General features: G+C 47.7%; 1 protein-coding gene and 1 long non-coding RNA gene across 4 annotated transcripts in view; one reads left to right on the top strand and one right to left on the bottom strand.

The window, feature by feature from the left end:
• LOC309869428 overlaps window positions 1-5068 on the bottom strand; it is a 33582-nt gene extending 28514 nt beyond the window's left edge. The window contains exon 1 of the long non-coding RNA XR_014314180.1: window positions 4871-5068. This is a non-coding gene — a long non-coding RNA (uncharacterized lncRNA). The remainder of the gene's footprint in view (window positions 1-4870) is intronic.
• The window catches only part of SYN3 (synapsin III), a 453379-nt gene that overhangs the window by 345259 nt on the left and 84414 nt on the right, over window positions 1-23706 (top strand). The window lies entirely within an intron of this gene.

The following is a 23706-nucleotide window of genomic DNA, read 5'->3' on the forward strand; positions in this document are numbered from 1 at the left end:
GGAGGCAGCTAATGTTGGCCTGGGGATAAGAAGGAAGGCTTCCTAGAAGAGGTGAGGCCTGAAATGAAACTTGAAAACATAAGGGTCCTTCACCATGAAGAAGAGTGTTCCAATTTCCCAGATGTCCTTATTTCAAATATTTGGTCTCACTCTCTACAGATATGTTCTGATTTGAGTTGAGAAAATGAGCCAGTGGGGCAATGCAGTATCAGTTATGAATAAATATTTCCCTCTTATCAGAGTCACTGGGAATTCTGATCCATTTGACTCAACCAACATCTGTGGAGCCCCCAAACATATGCCAAATACAGTACAAGATTCTGAGGATAAAAATAAAGAAGATGGAAGATAGAAAATAGATAGGTGGACAGGTGATGGATGGATGGATGGATCGAGGGATGATATATAAGGAGTACAGAGTTGAGAACATTTGAGTATTCCCTCTCCACATCATTTCTGCCCAATGTGGAGAGTAAAAATGGGCAGAGGGTTCAAGGGCAACCCAGAGGAGCCATGGAACCCAACAAGGGGAAATCACAAAGGGCTTTCTAGGGAGGAAGCAATGCCTGGGGGCAGTCCTGAATGATGCGTAGAAGTTCAATGAGGAAAGGGTAAAAGGAGAACAGGCAACCAACAGCAGGAAGAGCCATGAAAGCCTTTGAGGTAAAGAAATCACCAGCACTTGAATTGTTGGAGGCTGCCTGAATTTAACAAAGAAGTGAAGCGAATTTAACAAGAGAGTGAATTTAACAAGGGAGTGAAGTGGTCAGATCTGTATTCCAGAGCCTAGCTAAAATTCCTTGTCAGGGATGCCTCTGCGCCCTGGTCCATGATGACTGTCTGCATCTCCTCTGTGAACAAAGGAGCCAGTATTTTTACTCAGTTCCATATAGTGTAGCAGGAAATGCTGAGAATCGTGAATTTATTTGGTTAACCACGCTCCTGTTGAGTTCAGCTGTGTAGCATAGCAATTAAGAACATAGGTTCTCGTGCTAGCCTGCCCATCCAGATTTGAATCCAGGCTCTGCCATTTATCAGTTTTGTGACCTCAGGCAAGTTACCTAACCTCTCTGTGCCGTGATTCCCTGATCTGTGAGACAGGGATAATGTTGGTCCCTACTTGATACGGTGATTGTGAGAATTTTGTAAGTAATTAACTATGGAGTGCTCAGGAACAGCGCATTATAAGCATTCAATAAATTAGCAAGTATTACTTCCATTTTTATCTCCTACAACTCTCCTCCCAGAATGCTCTGCCCCAGGGGGCAGCGCCTGGACCGTCCTCTAAATAGACTCAGTCATTCTTGAACTGACATTGACCAATGTCATTTCCCTCCTACGCTCTCTTTTCCTGTCCTTCCGCCACAGGTCTCCAAACCTGCTGTCCTCAGGATCGCACCAAAGGCCTTACCCAGCCACCAGGATCCCTCCTCTTTTCTTAGTGCCTAAGCACTTGGGACCAAACTTGCTTTGAAGGACACTTCCTCTAGTATTGCCTTATTTTTCCACAGAGAGGTCAGGGCCTTGAGTAACAGTGAAAATGGCCTGGCCTTGTTTCAGAAACTGTGGGATAGAAGGGATAGGCTCTTGCCACTTACTAACCATCTGAGCCAGAAACAAGGGTAATTAAATCATACCAGCTTGATGAAGCCAATAGGTGTGTCGAATCAGAAAACAAATATGAAGGGGTGCCTGGCAGGCTCAGTCGGTAGACTGTGTGACTCTTGATCTCAGGGTTGTAAGTTCAAGCCCCACATTGGTTGTAGAGATATTTAAAAATAAAATCTTTTTTTTAAAAAAGAGAGAAAATGAATATGAAGGGCTTTGTACAAATAATAGACAATATGTTACAGATTACCATGGGCCTGATGCTAAATGCTTCACGACATCACATCCCTTAAGCCTCAGCAGGCCTATGCACTGTTTTTGCTCCATTTCACAGACAAAGCAACAGAGGTATGGAGCGGAAGGATGTAATTTGCCTGAAGTCATACACTTGTACGTGAAGGAGCTGGAATAGAACCAGAGGGTTGTAGCTTCACAGCCAACACTCTTGACCACTGTATAAACTGTCAAGTGCGGGCCAGGTGACGGGCTTAATATTATTATCCATAACAATCCCATGAACTAATGGAAGCCAGTGCCAAAGACATCCAAGGCAGTCCCTTACTCTTCTGCATTCCATAAATAGAAAATGAGATCAAGGAAACACAGTGAAGCAGTGATTGCCTTGGCCTTTTCGTTTATTTCTCTATCAGTAATATAATCAACCCTTGAGCCAAACTCAGAAATAAATAGGAAGAAGGCTAAGGAGAGGTTTTGCCAGACAGCTGTTGAAGGGGAAGGGCTTGAGAAGGCTTCTGCCCCAGCACTGAGCTTCCTGCCCCCAAGCCCCTGAGCAGAGGACTACACGTTCACAGTCATAAAATCCTAGGGCAGGAAGGAACTTTGGAGATCATGTGGCCCTTCCCTGATCTCAGATAAAAAAGCTAAGGCCTCGAAGGGAAGGTATCTTGCCCAAGGTCACAGTGTTTATTTCCTACTAATTTAGGACTTACCAAATACTGCACGCTCACAAATACAGTCACATTTACGGATGAGACCCTAAGACTGAAAGAGGAAGTCATTTGCCTGAGGTCACATGGCTGCAAAATGTCAGCAGACATTCCAGATCCCCAGGCATCCTGGCACCTTCACTACTCAGGGCTGGGGGGAGAGGAGGGGTAGAACCCCATGTCCAGGTTGTGATTTCCAGTCTCCTCTAAACACCAATCTGCTGCCTCCAGTGTCCTAAGAGATCACCACTCCTTACTCTTACCACGTGCTAGAAGCCAGTGCTGGAATATCCAGGCTTCACGATGTGCCTCACGATATGGGAGCACTCCCACTCCCATACCCCAATGCTCCTGCATTGTGCAATGAACCCACACCCCCCTATCCAGTGATGCTATCATACCCTTATCTGCCCAGGGCAGCCCCCATCTGCCAATCTGTAACATCTCTCTGGTACCCGGTGAACCAGCTGAAAGGGGGATATGATCCTGGGCCTTTGCTATGTGACTTGTTTTTGTAAGAAGTAAAAATAAAAGCCAAAAACAAATTCCTCATTTTCTGGACTATTCATTCCCTACCTTTGGTGTCACAAAAAGGTCTCTGACTTGGGCAAAGCAGACTTTAGAGTGGAGGTGCTAGGAGTCTGATTGCTCTGGGTTCAAACATTACATCATCTTTTGTTGCTGTGTGACCTTAGGCAAGTCACTTACCCTTTCTGGGCCTCAGCATCTTCGTACATAAAACAAAAATCTTAACAGTGCCCACCTCATAGGGTGGTGGGAAGATCAAATGAGATAATGAATATAAAGCACTTTGATGCCTGGCACATAGTAGCTGTTCAGTAAAAAGTGTAATTACTCCTGAACCTTAAGAAAGACACAGCACCTCTAAGATTGCCTATCTCTGAAAGCCTGGAGTTGTGTCAGGTGGTTGTCAATGGTCCTCCCTGCTCTAAGAATCTGTGAATTATTTGACTCCAGGTAGATTTTAATTCTCCTTACCCTGGGGAAACTTAAGGGACATCCCCCCATCTTAAGCCTGAAGCAGACAGAGCTGTGCAGGAGATGTACTCAGGTGACTTCAGGGCCCAGAAAGCTGAGGATTTCAAAACAGGTGGCCACAATGACACCTCAGACACCATCTGGTCTTTGAAGGCATCTTAAAATGCCTCTCCAGCTAGGGTTAGAGTTAGGGCTGGGATCAGTGAATTCAGGGTCAAGTTTGGCCTTGAGAGTCTCAGCAGTGTGGTATACTAGACAGACTGGAGTGTTTAGGTGAAACACACCTGTATCTGGATTCAGACAGAAAGGGAGGGGACACACACACACCAGTACAGAGGGATCTGATCTTTACCCAGCAGCAGTAAAAACCTTTTGAAGGGTTTGAAGCAAGAAGGGGTGTTTGTTCTAAGAGGGAACTTTCTGGAGTGATGGGAATGTCCCCATATTGTGATCAAGTGGTGGTCATAGAGCTGTGCACATATGTAAATATTTATGGAGCTGTACTCTTTAGATATATTCATTTTACTATATGTAAACTATACAGTAACTTTAAATTTTATTTTAATTTAATTCAATTAATTAACATAGAGAATTCTTAGTTTCAGAGGTAGAATTTAGTGATTCATCAGTTGCATATAACACCCAGCGCTCATTCCATCATGTGCCCTCTTTAATGTCTGTCACCCAGCCACCCATTTCCCCCTCCTGCCTCCCCTCAGGTAACCCTCGTTTGTTTCCTAGAGTTAAAAGTCTCTCATGGTTTGTCATCAACTTTGAAAGGAAAAAAAAAAAAAAGTATGCTCAGCTAGTAAGAGGCAAAGCCAAGACTCAAATCCACAAAGGGCCGGGATTAGGGGGAGGCGAGTGAGGGAGGAGTACACAAATACAGGGCCGGATTCTGCCTTTATTTAAATTATCAATATTTTGTTCATCAGGCATTGACTTGTACTGAATTTTATTTTTAAAACAATTACACTACATACTCATTTTGATTCCTGAGTTGGGGACATCCCCTTATGGTCCCCTGGACCAGCCAGCCTCCTCTTCCCTGAGGTTTGAGGAGCTTTGAAGAAGAAACTGCCAAGAGATACTTAGATCGAAGAGCTGGTCAAAAAGGAAGAATGCAACAGAAATTCCCAGAGAGTGACTCTAGCGAAATAGACTGAGAAGCATTTAGAAAGTGTTAAAATAAATCTGTGGATGAATAGAAAAGATAGTGAGAGAAGGGGGTGCTGTTTGGGGCCAGGCTGGAGGGGGGTGGTTAGCTGCTCAGGGAAGAAGCGAACTCCCACTGGCCAGTATCCCCCCCGACTCACCCCATACTTCTTGCTCAAGAAAGCCGGAGCTGGGGACGCCTGGGTGGCTTAGTTGGTTAGGCAGCTGCCTTCGGCTCGGGTCATGGTCCCGGCGTCCTGGGATCGAGTCCCGCATCGGGCTCCTTGCTCGGCGGGGAGTCTGCTTCTCCCTCTGCCTCTGCCTGCTATTCTGTCTGCCTGTGTTCGCTCTCTCTCCCTCTGACAAATTAAAAAAAAAAAAAAATCTTTAAAAAAAAAAAAAAGAAAAGAAAAAAAGAAAAAGAAAGCCGGAGCTGGCTGTCCCCAGGATCCAACCCAGGGAGTCTGCCTTTTCAGTCTCTTTCCTAGTTATGTTTGTAATCATCACCCACTCAACCCAAACCTTTCGAGGATAGTTCTTGTCTAAGTTAATGTGTTGCCTGGTGCTTTAGGGTTTGAAGATGCTTCTATACATGCTGCCCAGAGGTCAGTGGGGCCTCTCTCCTTACCTCTCTGAGCTCTGGATCTCATTTTCTTGAACCTTCATCCTCACCACTTCCTGGGAGATTTACACCAATTCCTGGAAGACCAGGGGTGCCATTCTGCTGTCACTGAGCCGGGGCTCTCACTGGAACCCAGAGCAATTTCTGAGGATACTGGATTTTACCAACAATTTGGGGGGCAAAAATGGAAAGGCTAGCACCTGGGGACTTCAGCTTCCATCTCTCAGGCTCCAACCCCCTTTTCCCTCCCAATTTCCTGGCAAGCTCCAGATTCCCTTTCTAATGGGCAGTGATGCCAGAGTCCCCAGGTGTGGGGAGCCATCTGCTGTCCCATTCCCTCCAGAGGTCCTCACTGTTCCCCTGGACCTCTTCTCAGGGAGAGAGGAGACTCTGCCTCCAGAGAAAGGCCCTCACTTTTCCATTTCAATAGGAGAACTCAACGTGTGCCAAATCAAGCATTCCAGGGACAACACATTGTAGAAGGGAGAATTAGGTGTCTCCCCAGTGGTAGACAGAAATTCCAGTGACTTTTCATTTTCTTCTCTCATTTTGTTATCAGAGGAATTGTGGAGCCCACCCCCAGGCCTTCTCTTCAACCTTCTTTTCTCCAGCCCCTTTTGGGCTACACTTGATCAGCACAATGAGAAAAGTGCCTAAGTCCCCCAGGGCAGGCCAGGTGACCCTGCTGCTCCAACCAACCCCAGATGCCTCCCCATGAGTCATCTCTCCCAGCCCAGCTCCCCTCACTTCTCTTTATTCATAAAGAATTTACTTTGTGAAAGAAGAATTTAAACTTTAAATTATATGAGGACACTACGTGGAACATTCTAGAAACATAAACACCACAGGGAAAGGGGGAAAGGCAAAAGGACTTGCTCCCTGCATCATGGAGCCTTTTAAAACTTGATCTTGCCTGTCCACTCTCTCCAGAGGGCTGAGTCCCAAGGCCGAGGGGGCAACAAGTGTGCTGAGGCAGGAGCTGTGGGTCTTCTTTAAAGATACAGAGGTCCCCAAGGGACCAGTGGGCTTCCTGACTTTTTGGGAAAATACTCCTCTGTGTTTGTACAGGGGGACCCTGGTGGTAAGAAGAGATGAGTACGTGTGTGTGTTCAGTGTGTGAATCTTTCTGTGAGAACATCACAGAGTTTCCAAGACTGTCTCTGTGTGTCCATGTGTCTGGATGTCTTAGTATGATGCTGTGTATCTGGTGTGTGTCTCGGGGCATGGGGACCTCCATGTTTCTAGATAGATGTGTGTATGTTTTCTTCGACTTCTGCATGTGGGACTGTCCCTCTGTTGTGAGGTTTGGGTGGTGTCTCCACAGAAGTCTCGGCTTCTGGGATGTCTGTGTCTCTGTGTGCCTGACGGATGTGTGTGTGTGTGTGGATGTGCAGATGCACGTGTGTGTACAGGGCCAAGGGTGCATGTGTACTTACAGAAGCCACAGCGAGTATACATGCTGTCTCCGCAGAGCAAGCCATCTGTTTTCCTGGTTTTGTTTTTCTCCTCCCCGTGGGCTCCAGACCCCACTTGAAAACAAAGGGAGCTTAAAAAGCGCAGCCCTTCCTGTGTTCCCAAATGTTCAGAATGCTGCGGTGAGCTCACGCGGTGCCAGCTTGGATGCCCAGCCCTGCCACTGCCGCAGGAAGCCACCAGCCTGCTGGGCCACCACCACCCACTTACATAAGCCTTTGGGAGGAGCGTGGGCAAGAGGGAGGGGCCCATAGCTCACAGCACCCCAGCTCCTGAGCCATTACTGGGTCCCACCAGAGACCTGACAGCCCACGCGGGGTGCAGGTATCCCTGGGGTCTTCCTTCAAAGAGGAGGGCTCCCTGGGAGTGGTGGCAGGGGACACACATGGAAATTATTACTATCCAGGTATCCAGGGAACTAAATTTCCAGCTTTACCATGTCAGTTCCATGCAGAAACCAACATTTTAGTCATTGGAACACACATTTACTAAATACCTACTATGTGTCAGGCACCGTGAAAGTAAGACTACTCGGCTTTGCCCTCCCAGGATTTATTTCCCCCGCTGCCCCTTCCCCGGGGGCCCCTCGGGGTCCTCCAATGTAACATGAGGAAGTTGAGCTGGACTCCTCCAAAGCCTCTTCCAGCTGGGAAAGTCTGTGATTCTTAGAATGGCAGCTTGGTGACTCTACGCTCCTGTGCTGCTTCTCCCTTCACCGTTCCCTGATTAGAGCAGGTCAAGTGTCCCCTTCCCTCCCACCTCTGCAGATGTTCATCCACATTCCTCCCTCCCCTCCTTCCCTCTGAAAAACAAGCTGTCAGTCCTTCACTCAGAAGTATAAATCTCTCCTCTCCCTTGTCTACACTTTCATGGGGTTCCCAGGCTTCATCTCATCCCATCTCCTGCCAGGGCAGTCAAAGCCCTCCCAGGCCTGGCTCCACCCAACTTTCCCACCTTGGGCCCCACATCATCTCCCCCCTGCCCCTGTGCCCCGCCACACTCTGCTACATGCACGCCTTCCTCCCTGCCCCGGCTTCTTCACAAACCATTCCCTCTAACTGCCTGGAACACTCTTTCTTCCCCACCCCAACCAATTCCTATCTTTGGAGATCCTAGTCAAACTTCAAGGCCCATCTCAAACACCTTGTTTTTTATCAGGCCTTTCTTGATCCCTCCTGTCCCTTCCCCGGGAGATGGGAGTTGTCCTTTTTGAAACCTTTTCTATGATGCTGCATAGTTGGCCTTTCCTTTGGTCATCTGTGTCTTTGTCTATTACCTTAAACATGACTGAGATCCTTGAAACTGATGGTTGGGAAATGTGTCTTTCTTGCGCTTAAATCACCATGCAGGGCCCATCGCAGGTGTCCTGCAAGTATCTGCACAGTCCAGTGGTCTAGGTGTGGCACTAGTCACGGAATGTCAAGATCTGGGTATCCCGGGTGGAAAGAATGGCATTGCTGGGGAAGGAAGTGGGCAAAGAGGAAAAGAGGGACCTCAGAAATCACAGCCCAGTATTCGACTCATTACTGTCCCTGTGATGGGACTGAGACCTTCAACACCTCCCATACCCAAAAGGGCCTGAAACTAGGGAGAAAGTTCATGAATGCTGAAGTGGCCTATGTATTCCATCCAGATCACAACTTTTCCCAAAACAAAAAGAAAGGGAGTGTCATGCGTCAGGAAGACTGTGGGCCAGTAGTGGTGGGCCAAGGGTGGCAACCTTGAGCACCTCTGGGCCAACAATTGCCTGGAGCCAGCTGGAGAGATGGGAGTGGGTGGTGGCAAATAGAATTACATGTCCCAACCAAAAGAAGCTGGCCATGCCTCCAGAAACTGACGAGCCCAGATCCCCAAAGATTATTTAAGAAAAGCCTTATATCCAAGTTTTCATATAAAATCCACTTTATAAGTGTTGGCAAGTTATTTAATGAAAAAAAAAATCAATAACACTGGGTAGGCCCAAAGAAAGAGATCTGCAGGCCACATTCAGCCCATGTACTGCCAAATCAAGACCACTACTAAGGTTCGTGCCAAGTTTACTGAGTAATGTGATTGTGACTGACTCCCCGCTGAGGCAATCTGACACCCACTCAAACTAGAGAAAATGTCTCCTGTTCTGCTAAACCAATCATGGGTGCAGAAAGGGAGCTGATGAGGGGTAGAAGAATGTCTGGAATGTCTTCATGCTCCTTGAAGCCAAGATCTTTGCTTCCCTTGGGTGCCATGATGATGCTACCCCCTCCCAGGGGATCAGTCACTGACCAGCTCCTCGGAGCATGCAGGTTTGCTCTCCTCTGGCCCCAAGCTTTCTCATTACATGGTGCCACCTTTCTTTCTGTTTGGGGGAAAGTTGTGTTCTAGGGGGAATATGTAGACCACCTTAATACCTGTGATCTTTCTTCCCAAGTTCAGGCCCTTTTGGGTATAGGAGATGTTACCTTGGGTATCATAACCGAAAGGACAGACAGAAGGCTTGGATCAGTCACCACCTTGCTATGACTTGAACAAATGACTTCCCCTTTCTGAGCTTCATGTTCTCCTCTGCACATTGAGTAGACTAGACTAGAGCACCTTTGTGGTGCCTTCCAGCCCCTGGCCAAGGAAGTGTTAACCCTTGATCCCATGAGGATTGGACCCCACGCTGTGGCAAGAGGGAATTCCTATCAGCAGTGCCCAGGCCTTGCCCCAACCTCACACCGTCACAGCTTCCTGCAGACATCTGGCCACCAACGGGCCAGCCACAGTCCTTACATCCCTTTGCAAAGAGTAGTAGCCACACTTTATCAGAAGTATGGAGTAGGCATCAACTGTTAGAAGGCTGCTGGACAGGGCCTAGAGGGGCTTGTTGGGAGGAATTGTGAGGAGTTGGCCCAGGGGAGAAGCCAAGGCAGCTAGAATGACAGGATGGCACCCCAGCAAATGATTTCCAATGGAAATGAAAGTATTCCAATATTTTAACAACTGGTATAGCCAGGCAGGTGCATATGCACTGATAGGTACTCAGCCCTTGTCAGAATGCTGCCCTTCCTGTGTACAGCAAGGCCGACCCAGATGCCAGCAACAGATTGGAAAGTGAACCCTCCTCCCAGCCTCTGGGGACCTCACGGAGCCCACTCCTCCCTCACAAGCTTGCTTCACTCCAGGGCCCCCACCCCAGGCCTCCCTGGGCATTGGCAAAGAGCAGGCACCATTCCAAACCCTGACTTCATGCTGACCATCAAATCCCCAAGCCAGGGAGGGAGCAATGATGTCATTGTCCCTGTGTTTCAGAAAAGCAATAATCAGACTCGGAAGAGGATCAACTTTCAAGGCAGAAGGCCAAACAGTTTATCTTGGCAAAGGCCTCCAAGGATTGCCTCATAGAAAGAAAGGGTTGGCATGTTCATGTGCATCATTTATTATGAGCTGGGAATCCGCAGTGTCCTTGGAGTCAGGAAAACCTCGGGGACCCTATTGAGATGGAGGATGTCGAATCTTAAACAAATGACCATTAGTGTCATCTCTTACCGTCAGAACCCTCTCTAGGGGAAGGAGGGGGCACCTCAAAGCTCAAGGAGGAGCCTCTTGGCACAACAGAGTTGTGCCACCCCACCCTGGGCCAGAGTCCCCTCTTATTATTATAAAGATGTCACCAGTTTTCTCAATTTGAACAAGTTCCATGAAGGCCAGAGACCTTGTTCACTACTGTATCCTGGCATTTTGTATGGAGTTAAGAAACTAATCAGTATTGGCTGAATGAATGGCAAAAGGAAAGATCAGTGAATTGGGAAAAGTGTTCCTGGATTCTAGGCATCGGGGTCGGGTGGGAAGTGTATCCAGGTTCACCACCTGGGCTTCAGCAGGCAGGTGGGGGGAGGAGAGGTGTTGCCATTGATTGGTACAGGTGTGCGTTACATATCTTCAAGGATCTATCCTTTGACAACCTCTGACTCCTTTCTTCCCCTGGATCATAGATCTTGTCTTTGCACTTCTGCTAAAGTCTTTATGCTTACCCTTAGAGCTATCTGGTCAACCTTTCGAAGTTTAAACACCATTGATAAGGCTCCACTTCTGGCAAATATGTTTGAGAAGAGCAAGTCTCCCCCACCACCCATTCTAAATCATACTTCTACTGGGCTGTATGTAATCTGAGCTCAGTCACTTCAATGACCTTGAGCATGACACTTCACCCTTCTGGTCCTCAGTTTCCCCTTCTACAAAAAATACATATAAAGTAGAAGTGTTCTGCGTACTTAACTTTTAGAGGGCAGTGTCACCACCCCCTTTTAGAAATACAAGAAGCCCACTGAGCCTCTCCTTGAGAAATACAATTCCTTAAACGTAGAGAGGAACATTTTTGCACCTAGTTTCCAGAAGTCCGCAGCCCCTTGCAGCTGGTGAAGGAGCCCAGGGTCAGAGCCTTTTGGACTTGCTGAGCTGTAAGTCCTTCTTGGCCCTGACTTTCTGGAATGTTAACCCAAGTGTGGCTGTGAGAAAATACATTCCAGCTGCCCTTCTCCCAGGTCACCTCAAGCCCCCCTCTGAGCTGCCCCTCATGGGTGAAGGAACTTGGGCTTCACTAATGGCCCCAAACACAGCCCTTAGCTTCTCAAGATCCACACCTCAACTCAATAAAGGTAGGCCTCACGGAAATGAGGCAGGAAGTGAAAGGAGCTCCAGGCAGCTCAGCCCTAAAAGGAATTTCCTCTCCTCTGCTTCTCCTTCCTATTTGGTCTTTCAAGATTTTGACAAAGGTGGAAACAGAGGAGGGAAAAAAAGTGCTGAGACTTTTTTTGATCGAGGTCCAGAGAAAGAGGTGGAAAGGTACCACAAAAATAGAGAGGTCAGGCATGGGGACACAGGGCAGGGGACACTGACGAACATGGGTGGGGCCTCAGTGCATTCTCCAGGACAAATTGGACTTTTCCAGCCCGCTGATTTTTGAAAGCTGTTTCCGAAGCTGGACTAATCCAGCCCAGCTGTGAGATGATAAGTAAACAGGGCCTTTGTGGAGATCCAGAACACCCCTTCTTAGCTTGTACTTCCAGAGCTCACTCCATCCTTTCTGCAGGGAAGGGAATGAGGTGTCAAGGTCAGGCAGGTGAAGTTGAATCTGAGTCCGGGTGCAGCCCTACCTGTCACCACTCTCAAACCTGGCTGGTGTCACCTGGGCATCAGGATGCTCACACAGATCTGAGTAAAGATGCCTGCCCCCCTTTCTGTTAGCTGGGTAAACTTAGGTGTGCTTCTTCATCTTTCTGAGCCTCAGTGTTCCCATCTGCAAAATGGCCACAGTAGTTCCTATCTGGTAGAGTTACAGGGCAGTATAAATGAGAAATAAAAGTGAAAGTCCTGCAGGCAGTGTTCAACCCAGAACTGGCCTCACGTGGCTACACCCATAGCTCCTTTATCCTTCTCTCTGGAGGAGAGACTAACATATGTGGAGACCTTGAGTGAATTAGGAAAGAGACAACCCCTCTGAGGGGGGTGACTTGGAAAAGGCTGCTTTCCTTCAAGCTGAAAAAGCAGTCTCCAGTGCCAGATGCACACGTGGCTCAGTAAATGAGTGCCCATTCTGCCTCCCCTCACCAGCCAGGCACCCTGGTGCAGACCACCACCCACACAGCTGTGAGCAAACAGCAATTGCAAAACCCAGCTGCCCTGCTAGCGCTTGGGCTGAGAATTTTTTCTGATAGAGCTCCAGTCTTTTAGCAACGTCACTGATCCCCTTTTAAGATGCCTAGCAAGTGTTAAAATTGGAGAAAGGCGTTTTCACCTGGGTTCCTGGTTCATTCCTGCCCTAAGAAGGAGGCAGAAGGAGGCAAAGGTAGCCAGGACCCAGCCTTACCTCGCCCTCAAGACAGTGCTGTGCTGCCCCACTGTTCTAAAGGGGCAGCCCCTGCCCTTTAACTCGCGGGAACTCTCCTGCTGCTCTCATGCTAGCCCCGAGTGCACCAGGTTCAGAACCCAGCATCACTTTTTTTTTTTTTTTTTAAGATTTTTTTATTTATTTGAGAGAGAAGAAGCACAAGAAAGGGAAGGTTTAGAGGGAGAAGCAGACTCCCTACCGAGAAGGGAGACTGATGCAGGACTCGATCCTGGGACTCCAGGATCTTGACCTGAGCTCAAGACAGACGTTTAACCGACTAAGCCACCTAGGCACTCCCAGCATCACTTTCATTGCACTATCTTGGCCAAAGAAAGTCACAAGGCCATCCCACATTCAAAGGGTGGGGGGAAATAGACTCCATCTTTTGTTGGAAAGGACTTGTAAAGTCACATTGCAAAGACGTGGATATAGGGAAGCCAATAACTGGGAACATCGGTGCAAGCAATCTACCATGAGCTGGGACTGTGTCTAATGCTACTGGAGCCTGTGTTTTCAAAACCAAAATTTGGGATTTAAGAGCCAATCATGTGACACAATATTTTCAAATGGGGCTGTCTAGGAGGCACAGTCATACTTGCAGCTCCACACCACCCTAACACAGCCCAGCTCAGCAGCCTCTCCTCCACATATGTTCCCTGATGATCTGGCCACTTTAAAAAACCTGACATTTTAAACAAGGATGAAACTCCTGTGTACATTTTGGGATCAAAGGCTGGTTTTCATTAGCAGTCCCTGAACCTTATAGGACTTCAGATCTAGAAGCCATTTAAAGTAATATCTTTTATTTTATAAATGAATAAATTTAAGAGGTAAGGTAACTTAGCCAAGATCACATGGTCCGAGAAACCAATGTTTCTCAAAACTTAACATTGTACCCAAATCCCTGAGCATCTTGCCAAAGGCAGCATCTGGCCAGTAGGTCTGGGGTTGGGCTGGGGTTTTGAATTTCTGACAAGAGCCCTGATACCGCTGGTCCAAGAACCCCACTTTGGGTATCAGAGCTCAACAGATCCTGGAGAGAGGAGATGGTAGGTAGACACCTGCGTTTAGATCCTCTTTATCCTTTTGCATTCCTTCACTTCGACCCATTTTACCAATGAGTAAACTACAGTTCAGAAAGGAAGTATTGGCTTTGGACCAACTCCCTGAAATTTTGCAGACAAGGACCCGCTTTCCTCCATCAGTAAGCAGCTGTCAGGGAGGTGAGCTCAAGAAGCCGTGGACCACTTTGAATTTCCGGTTCCTCGACATAGGGGTGTTCTTCCCGGCTGCGACCTCAAGCTGTGGGCCATCTTTTCACTTGTTGGGGACTCATAGTGCTGGCCCAGGGGCCTTTAAGTCCCAAGAGCTGGGATTGTCCTGTCTGGTTAGTGATTTAGGAGCTTGGCAGCCTCTGTTGTTCAATTATGTGGCCTCTGAACATTCCGTCCAACGGCCTGTTGGCACGCCACGCATTTTCAAAATGAAAGGAGGAAAAAATGAACATTGCCCTTGCTCATTTGCCTAATCTAAAAGCATCAAGAAGCTTTTTTTAGAAGGGGGAAAAACATCATCCATCTGAAATGGAGGAAGCATCTCATCAAGGAACCAAGAGAGAGATGGAGACATAAGTTTCAAGGGCTGGCATATTAATGGACAAACCCTGTGCCTGGCCTGTTTTTTCCCATCTCCTTTTAGCTCAGAAACCGCTGCCTTTTTGGAAGCTCTTGTGCTAAGAGGAAATTGCTTTTTCCGAAGGAGAGAACTAACCTCCCCTCACCCACCTCCGGCACTGGTGTCCTGCAATTTCACATCAGTTTAGACCAACCCGCAGACATTTATGAAAGGGCTATGTGATGGATCAGGTGTTGTGCAGGACTGAGTCATTCCTTCCTCAAAGATTTCATGATCAGAGACGGCCCTGTGCTGTACATTCACCCATTCACTCAACCATCGGCTATTACCAGGAATTGGGCCGGCTCCAGGGATAGGGAGGGAGGAAGATGGGCATGGTCTGGCCATACCTCGTCTAGCCGGAGAGGCAGTAAGTAATTCTTATTGACCTATCACAATAAGGAATTACTTGTCGTGACAAGGAGCTGTAATTGAGCCTGATGCTGGGAAAACAAAGATGAAGGAGATCTTGTTGACATCCATCCCTCCCTTCTGTCCCCGTGGCCACTGACTTAGCTTGGGTCCTCCACCTGCCCCCATCCCTTCTCCCCAAGCACACCCACACCCCTTCCATCTTCTAGATGTGAGCTTTCCCAAATGTGAATCTAACGGTGTCAGTCTCCTGCTACAGATTTCTCCCTGGACTCCCTGTCATTTGTGGGATTCGGTCCAAACCTCTCAGAATAGTGTACATGGCTTTTCACAATTTGGCTCCAATCTACTTTTCAGCCCATGATCCCCCTTCCTCTTCATTCATTCTCTCTCACAATGAGGGACATCCTAGGGCCCCTCAAAGCCACTCAGAATAAGGGAGGCCTCTCTAAAACATGTTGTTTTATTATGGAAATTTTCAAAGAAAGTAGAGAAAGATGATGACCATCCATGTCCCCATCACTGCAGTGCATGCCCAGTCTTGTCACCTCTACACCCCCAGCCCACACTGGATTATTTTAAAGCAAACCCAATCCTTTTATCTGAATATACTTCAGGGTGTGTTTCTGAAAGACAAAGACAGCCCTTCAGTTTTTTGAGATACCAGGTTTATTTTTTTGAAATTCCAGAACAGGATAACCACAGTTGTGGTACAGTTTTAATTTGTACATCTAACAAACCATTGTTGTTAACACACACACACACACACACACACACACACACACACACACACACACGACTGTGTGTATATCCTCATTTGGAAAAAAACATTAATGAGCCCAGCCCAAATTTGAGGGTCTTCTTAAATATGAAACCCTGGCCAGCCCTGCTGTCCCAAGATCACCCTCCACTGACCTTCTACTCCTGCAGTTGCCCTGATGTTTCCTAAGTCCTTCAAGAATTTTCACACCCTTATGCTTTTTCTTTGGGGACACTCTCTGCCTGAAAAGCCTTTTTCTCCACTTGGCAAACTCTTATTTAACCAGCAAAGCCCGGTGCAAATGTCTCCTTGTCCATGAGACTTCTTCCAGCAATCCATCTCCCTCACAGATGATACTCACTCTTCTTTGCTTCTATAGCATTTTCTTCATAATTTTCTTGAATGCTTACATTATTGAGTTGAAATCATTCGTTTATAGATCTTATAATAACCTGTGAGCCCCTAAGGGTAGGGTCCTCTCTATGAGAGGCAGTGTTCCCAAATCATGGACTCTGGCCTCTGCCAACGTGGGCAAGATGTTTATTTAATTCAGTCTGCAATTTTTCACTTGCGAATTAAGGATGATAACAGCGGAATTAGGATGAATGCTCAGGAGGACGAAGTAAGAGGGGCCCATTCAGCTGTTGTGGAACCTGCCTCGTGTAGACACCAAATAATTTTTGGCCTCTATAATCCGTGGCCAGCATGACTCCTTCCTTAAAGGAAGGAAGTCCTACATCCAGAGACATGTCTTAGTCTTCGGCACAAGGTCCCAGTGTCTGCTCGGGTCCTGATAGTTTTACCCTCTGGGAGAGATGGTGGAAATTTCCCTGCTCATTCCCTGCAACACTGCCCTGGGCTCCTGCTCAGCCCTCACTTTCTCTCTCTCCGTGCAGGAGAGCCAGTCCTGGGAACCATGTCCCTTTCCCTCAGGGTCTCCTCCATAGGCCTGGACAGTGTTGTTCTCCCTCCACCTCCCAGCTGGGTACAAAGGAGCGCTCCCCTCTTCTCCCACTCGCCCAGAACCCGAGTCATCCAGCATTCCCTGGAAACTTCAGGAACTGGGAATTGCCATCTTCCAGGCCAGTTGTGACCCTGGGTGGGTCTCACGGCTTTTCCTTCGGCTGCATCCACTTGCACACCATCAGTGGAGAACTTACGGAGACTCGGCCCCATTGCCCTCCCCCGACTGTTGTGGAGATGCTGTCCCCATCCTGCTTGGGCACCCACCCTTCTCCCCGGGGCGCCTCCTCTGATCCGTTGCAGAGGCTTGGAAGGGAGGCTGAGAACAATCCTCAAACCGACCCTCCTCTCCCCACATCTCTGCTCCTGCAGGCAAGTGGAGGTGAAGAATCTGCCTGCTATCTTCTCTGAACCCTGGGGTGACATTATCTGGCTTTAAAACAGCCTCACCGCAAGATTTTGAGACCAAGTTCCTTCCTTTATCCAAGTGAGCACTCCCCTACAGCACACTCCCAAACGGAGAGCAGCGTTTCCACCTGGTGGCTGTTCTCACCTCCACTAGAACAGGCAGAACTGGGATGGCACCATGGCCTTGACCACTGTGGCTGTGACTGTTGTCTGCCTTCTCCCCCCTCTCACTCTTCCCTGTCCATTTGCACGTGTCCAGGGTTTTTGTTTGGCTCCAGCGGAAAATGCGGAACAGCACTGAGCAGAGCGTCTGTCTCGGGCAAGCCCCAATAAAAAGCGGGCACAGTTTTAAAGCTTCCCACCATTCTTCCTCAGGGAACAGTATTTTTTTTTTCAACATTTGTCTGAAACTTGCAGAATAAAAGCCTCCTTGGAGGCAAGGCACTGCTCCCATGGGACAGGCACAGCGTGTGTTCCATAGAAAACATTTTTTTTTTTTTAAAGTGGAGAAGACAGGGGCTGGGGCAGAAATACTTCTGAATTGGCAAGAGGGCCTCTCCCCAGAGTTTAAGTCTTGGTTTTGGAGCTTCATTCTGGAGCATTGGGCAAGTACCTTCTCCCTGCATCTCAGTTTCCTTATTGATGAAGCAAAGGCAATGCTTTCCCTCTCTTACATCTTTCGTATAACCAGAGAGGCAGGGTGCCTGTGGCTCAGTCAGTTAAGTGTCTGCCTTCAGCTCAGGTCATGATCCCGGGGTCCTGGAATAGAGCCCAATAACGGGCTCCCTGCTCAGCAGGGAGCCTGCTTCTCCCTCTCCCCCTGCCTGCGGCTCCCCCTGCTTATGCTCTCTTAAATAAATAAATGAATGGATGGATGGATGGATGAATGAATAAATAAACAAGTGAATAAATAGATAAATACAATCTTTAAAAGAAATAAATAACCACGGAGGCAGAGCAAAGCGGGGGCTGGAGGGTGCTAGTTGGAGACATGACCCTGCACAGGGTCTCTCTGACCTATATCCTCGTATAGGGAAGAAGTTCTGTTGTGTGGATTGGTCCCAACCCACGTCTGACCGCCTCGGGTAGGACAATGCTTATCTTACTATCAGATCGGGCAGGAAACACCAGTGTATAGTGCCATGAGGAAGAGTAGGCAGGGGTGACCTTCGAGGGCTATCAGATCCCTCCATGGTGTCCAAACAGAGCTCTTGATTCTAGGCCAGGAAAGAGCCAGAAAGACGCTCATCCACTTCTGTCTTCAGGCTCAGATTCATCAACTCGGGACAGCCTTCCCCATTGCCAACACACATCCATCGAATGCAGACCTTTGGCCACATGGGTCACCCCTTAAACCCTTGCCAGCCTTTAACTTGGAAGACCAGGTTGCTCTTGGCAGGTGTCACCTTGGAAAGCCTGGAGCAGTGAGATGGGGAGACACAGAAGCAGTTGGAGAACAGCAGGAGGTTAACAATAATACCAACAGCTAGCATGGTTCCAGCCCTCCCTGACTTGCACAGCTAAGTGCTTTGCACAGAAAAGTGAAATAACTTGCCCAAGGACACACAGCTCGGCAATGGTAGAGCCCCGTGCTCAGCCCAGACAGCTGCACCCAAGTGCTCACTATGCTTTGTATTCTCCTCCATAGATGGAAGGAAGCGGGAAGGAGAGGCTAAAGGAAGGGTGGTGCCCTGGTGGGGCCCAAATAAGGATAGAGATACCAAAAGCGTACTGAGCTCCTGGAACGACGGGAAGTTCGATGCCAAGGAGAGAGCATCTCTAAAAGTAGTGCAGTTGGTCAGTACTGATAATGATGGTGGTGGCAGTAATGAGAATATTTATATTTATACAGCTCTCAGCACTCTGTTCCTACATTCATTTGCTGAGTTCTATCAACATATACTGGACACCTGCTGTGTGTTGGGCAAACAATGAACAAAATGAATACTGGCCTTGCCCTCATGGAGCTCAACAATAAACATGAAAATAAACATATAAGGCCAATCACAATTTTAGCTTTGGTGGTAGGATTATAAAATCCACCCCTCAAAGCTTCCTCTCTGAATGGTTTCAAAGGTACCCATAAGTGTTTGGATAACTTAGGTCATTTTCAGAAGGGAAGGGATAACGGGTTTGTAAGGAAAAGGGAGAACCAGGGGTAACTTTCTTTCTCTTATTCTACTCATGGATACCCCATACCAGCATTTCTTGAAACTTCCTTCTTTGGCTCCTAAACATCTTTCTTAGCCCTTCCCTTTATCAGCTTGTTTATGGGATGACAAAGTCAGTAAGAATGTGCTAGAAGCTGAGGTCTTGCTTGCTTCAGTAATTGGCCCAATGATCTGGCTCAGGCTCTCTGTTTGCAAGGGCTGAAGAAACAATGGGGAGTAGAGCAGACAAGGCAGGATGCAGATACCTGCCAGCCAGTGTTGGTTTACCAGTAAAAAAATCCGCTTCCCTCCCAAATAGTATACATTCGTGAGATGCCCAGCTGGCTAATATAATTCTTTCTGATCCAAAGTATTATCCTTGTTCACTGAAACTTGCTAAGACATTCATTTGCCTTCATGGTTTGCAGTCACTGGAAATACACAACCAGACCATTCCAAGGTGTATTTAAAAATCAGGCACCATCCACACAATGGAATATTATTTGGCAATAAAAAGGAATGAAGTCCTGACATCTGCTACAGCATGCATGAACCTGGAAAACATTATGCTCAGTGAAAGAAGTCAGTTGCAAAAGGTCATGGGCTAAATGATTCCATTTATACGACATTTCCAGGATATGCAAATTCATAGAGACAGAAAGTAGAGCATTGGCTGCCAGGGGCTAGAGGGAGGGGTGACTGGGGAGTGACTGCGAATGGACATGGGATTTTTTCCTGAGTGATGAGAATGTTCTGGAATCAGATGATAGTGATAATATTTGCACAGCTCCGTGACTATCCTACACTGAATTTCTACTATAAAAAGGTGACTTTTAGGGCGCCTGGGTGGCTCAGTGGGTTAAGCCACTGCCTTTGCTCAGGTCACGATCTCAGTGTCCTGGGATCGAGTCCCACATCGGGCTCTCTGCTCAGCAGGGAGCCTGCTTCCTCCTCCCTCTCTGCCTGCCTCTCTGCCTACTTGTGATCTCTGTCTGTCAAATAAATAAATAAAACCTTTAAAAAAAAAAAAAAAAAGTCGGGAAGCCTGAGTGGTTCAATGGGCTAAGCATCTATCTTCGGTCAGGTCATGAACTCAGCTTCCTGGGATTGAGCCCCATGGCAGGCTCCCTGCTCAGCAGGGGGTCTGCTTCTCCCTCTCCCACCGCCCCCACCCCCCACTGCCACCAACTTGTGCACTTGAGCTCTCTCCCTTTCCGAAATAAATAAATAAAATATTTCTTAAAGTTGGGTACTATCATTGCAGCTGTAATGGGTCAGAGCTTTCTGTATTAAATGAAATGCTATGCAAGATTTACAGGATAAAAACCAGACAGTATGCCATCATCAGAGGCTAAGTATATTTCTGTACTAGAAAATAATGCATAGAGTCATTTTTTATGTAAGGAATATCTGATCAATCCATTAGTCAACTTAATGATAATTTTTAAGTCATTTCAAAGCAATTTTTACATTAAATAGGACAGAGATGAACACTTTGAAAGAAATGTTCGTAACTACATCCGGTGGTAATCAGGGGGTTTTGCCCTAGGATGTGAATCCGCTGGTTCAAATTATCCCGGAAGAATTTCAGCTTGGGATCCAGCTCTCCAGAGCATGTATTTGACATACAAACGCAAATCTTCACAATCCCTTGAATTGCTGGTGTGCCTCTGCCCATTTACAGAAAAAGCAACCAAGACTTGAGAGGCTAGGAGACTTGTCCCTGGAGTGCACCTGTAGGAAGGGACAGCAACAGACTTCAAAGCCTGCATTGCTCTTCTTTCTCATGCTGTGGCGTTCCACGAATCAGCTTCCCCAACCCAGAGAAAATGGTATCTCCCTTCGCTCCTAGCCCCAAGTAAGCAGTGCTTGTTCTATACAACACCAACAGGTGTACCTTTAAGCAAAGCTTTAGATGTATCTTTAACCTTAAGACATCACAGTGTGGATATAAACTGAAACAAAGAAATGCAGACACTCCTGTGGTGTGATTATTCTGGAACTATCTTCTGAAGTCGCTAAGAAGAGGAACGATGTCAGGGCTCATCGGACTTGTCACAGGGGTTTTTCCCACCGGGAAATGGAACTGAGCAGCCTGTGAGCAGAAGAAAGTGACATGGAAACCCCCGGCAGTTGGAAATGCCATGGCGAAGAGTCTCCACGGGATTCAGAGTAGTCTTAGACGCTTCGAGTCAATTCAGATGGTCCCCGATCCACAGTTTCACGGGAGATGTTGTCTGAACCGTGAGCAGCACTCAGGAGAATCCTCATGGGAGACAGGCTGGCGGCCCGAGCCTGTTCTGTGCCATAAACCTCACGGTGAGAACCAGCAAAGCATATCTGCGGACAAATATTGCCATCCTATCGCTTTGTTTATTTTTGACTATTCCGTTTCTCAGGGAAACAGGAAATGTAAGAGAAAGGAATGTTTGTATTTTTGTAGGGCAGGTTTAGTTTAATTTTTCTAAATATGCCACCAGTATTTTTCCAAGACACACTAAATGTAGGAGGAGGCGATGCAGAGGGTTCAGAGGTGGGATTCCAAGGGCAGAGAGCGTTAAGCTGGCGGGGGGGGGGGGGGGGGGGTGAAACCACGGAACTCACTCAGCAAACATTTCCTGGGCCCCTCCTTGGGTCTAGGGCAGTTTCGAGAATGAAGGAGGCAGTCAGGGTCTCTATCTTGGGCACCTGGGTGGGTGGAGGGCCCAGTGACTGAGGTTAGGATATTGGAGGAAGAGAGCATTTTGGAGGGGTTCATAAGGTTTCTTGGAAATGTTGAGTTGGAGGTGCCGTGAGACTACCTCAGGGCTGGGTGTAGGAGGCAGGTTTATAATTCAGGAGAGGCCCCAAGGGTTCAATGATAAGCAACAACAGACACAGATCCACAGCTCTTTATAGGCTTACAGTCCAGTGAGGGAGTTAGACATTTATCCAGCAATCACAAAGACAAATTAAAAACGGCAGAAGTGCTAGGAGAGAGACAGAGGTGAGCCGGCCATGACCTAAGCAGGGAGCTGAGAGCCAGCTTTTTGAAGAAGCAACCTTAGAGCTGAGATCTGAAGCATGGCTGGGAGGAGCTGGGACAGTGTTCCAGGACAATGAAAACAGCATGTGCAAAGGCCCTGCGGCTGGAGGGAGCAAAGCGAGTATCAGGGCCAGAAAGAAATCCAGTGAGTCTTGGATAGAGAGGCTATTGGGGGAACATGGGTGAGATGGGGGTAGGAAAGAAGGCAGGGACCTGGTCACACAGAGCCCTATAAGCTGTTGTCTCAACTTGTTTCAGTCATCTAGGTGGGAATTTATGGATTTGTCACAGCAGTAGAGAATTGGAAAGGGCTATCAAAGGTCATTGTATCCATTCTCCTCCCTCCAGACAGGAGTGTCTTTGTGTGCAGCTTGCGTTCCAAGGAGATTCTGTCAGATACTGCATAACGAGGCTAAGGTTTATCAAGCAGCTGCTGGGATATTTCTGTTCTCGCTTCTGAATGAGTCTTTTTTAAATGCCCAAAACAAACCCTGCTTCTGGGCTGCCCCATTTCTGTCAAAGGCTTCATCAGGCTCCCTGCTCACAACACGGACATCAGGCTTCCTTCTCCTCTCTTCTCCCCTTCCTGTATCTGAGAATTGAATGCGTCCTGTCTATCTGCATTTAACGTTCCCCCTACCCGAGTCCCCAGGATCCCAGCTGTGAAGGGAATAGAATGGGAACTAGTGTGGATTGCTGCCCTACTACATGCCAGTTTATACATCTCCTATCTCAGTGTTAGCCTCTTCACTGGCAGTGAGAATTTAGTGACTCACATCTATGATAACGTTGATTCTTCAAGGATCTTCCTGTTTGGCAGATGAGGAAACTGAGTCACAGAACAGTCAATGATTTGCCCAAGGGTTCATAACCATAGGTATTGGAACTAGATGTGAAACTTGGGGGTCCCTCCGACTCCAAAGCTCATGCTACTCCTACCATTCCCTGAACTGCATGATTATTAGAGTAGCTGGCCTTGTCCTAATGAGTCTGCTGGCCTCCACCCACCTGCCCAAGCAAATCAAATGAGTGGACCCTGTTTCTGGGCACAGGGGAAGCACCTGATGGTGCAATGAATGATTATCTAGTAGTACCGTGTGGAAAGCAGGGCACTGAGCTCTGGCCAAATCCTAGCTCCCCCACTTTCTTACTGAGGCAAGAAACTTCACTTCTGTTGGCCTTCATTTCCTTGTTTGTAAAACACGGGTAAAAATAGGAGCTATCTCATAGAAGTATCAAGAGATTTAGGTGAGGTGATATAGTTAAAGGGCTTAGCACCATGCCAGCCACACTGTAAGTGTTCCAGAAAGGGGAGCTGCTGTTACTGCAGCCTTCAGAAGGGTCTTCCTAAACCTGGTTTGTATATGACTATCCTCTGCACACAAACCCTCAATGGCTGCCCAGTGCCCACAGAGTGCATCCTGAACTCCTACCTCTGATGCAAGCAACCCCCAAGCTTGCCACTCCCCATATTCCTACCCTAGTTCACACTGCTTCCCCAGCAAGCATCTGCGCAAACCAGCCTTATCAACAGCTTGTCCCCAAATCCTTTCTGATTCTGCTTGTTAGCACATGATACCTCTCCCTGCCAGGGGAGGCTTTCTCTAACACCCACCCAACAATATACTACCATGCACAGCGTCTACTATATCCAGTCCTCATGTGGAGCCTGGAGATACAGTGGTAAATAAACCAAAAGAGA

Source organism: Mustela nivalis, assembly GCF_964662115.1.
Source record: "Mustela nivalis genome assembly, chromosome: 7".
Lineage (NCBI taxonomy): Eukaryota > Metazoa > Chordata > Mammalia > Carnivora > Mustelidae > Mustela > Mustela nivalis.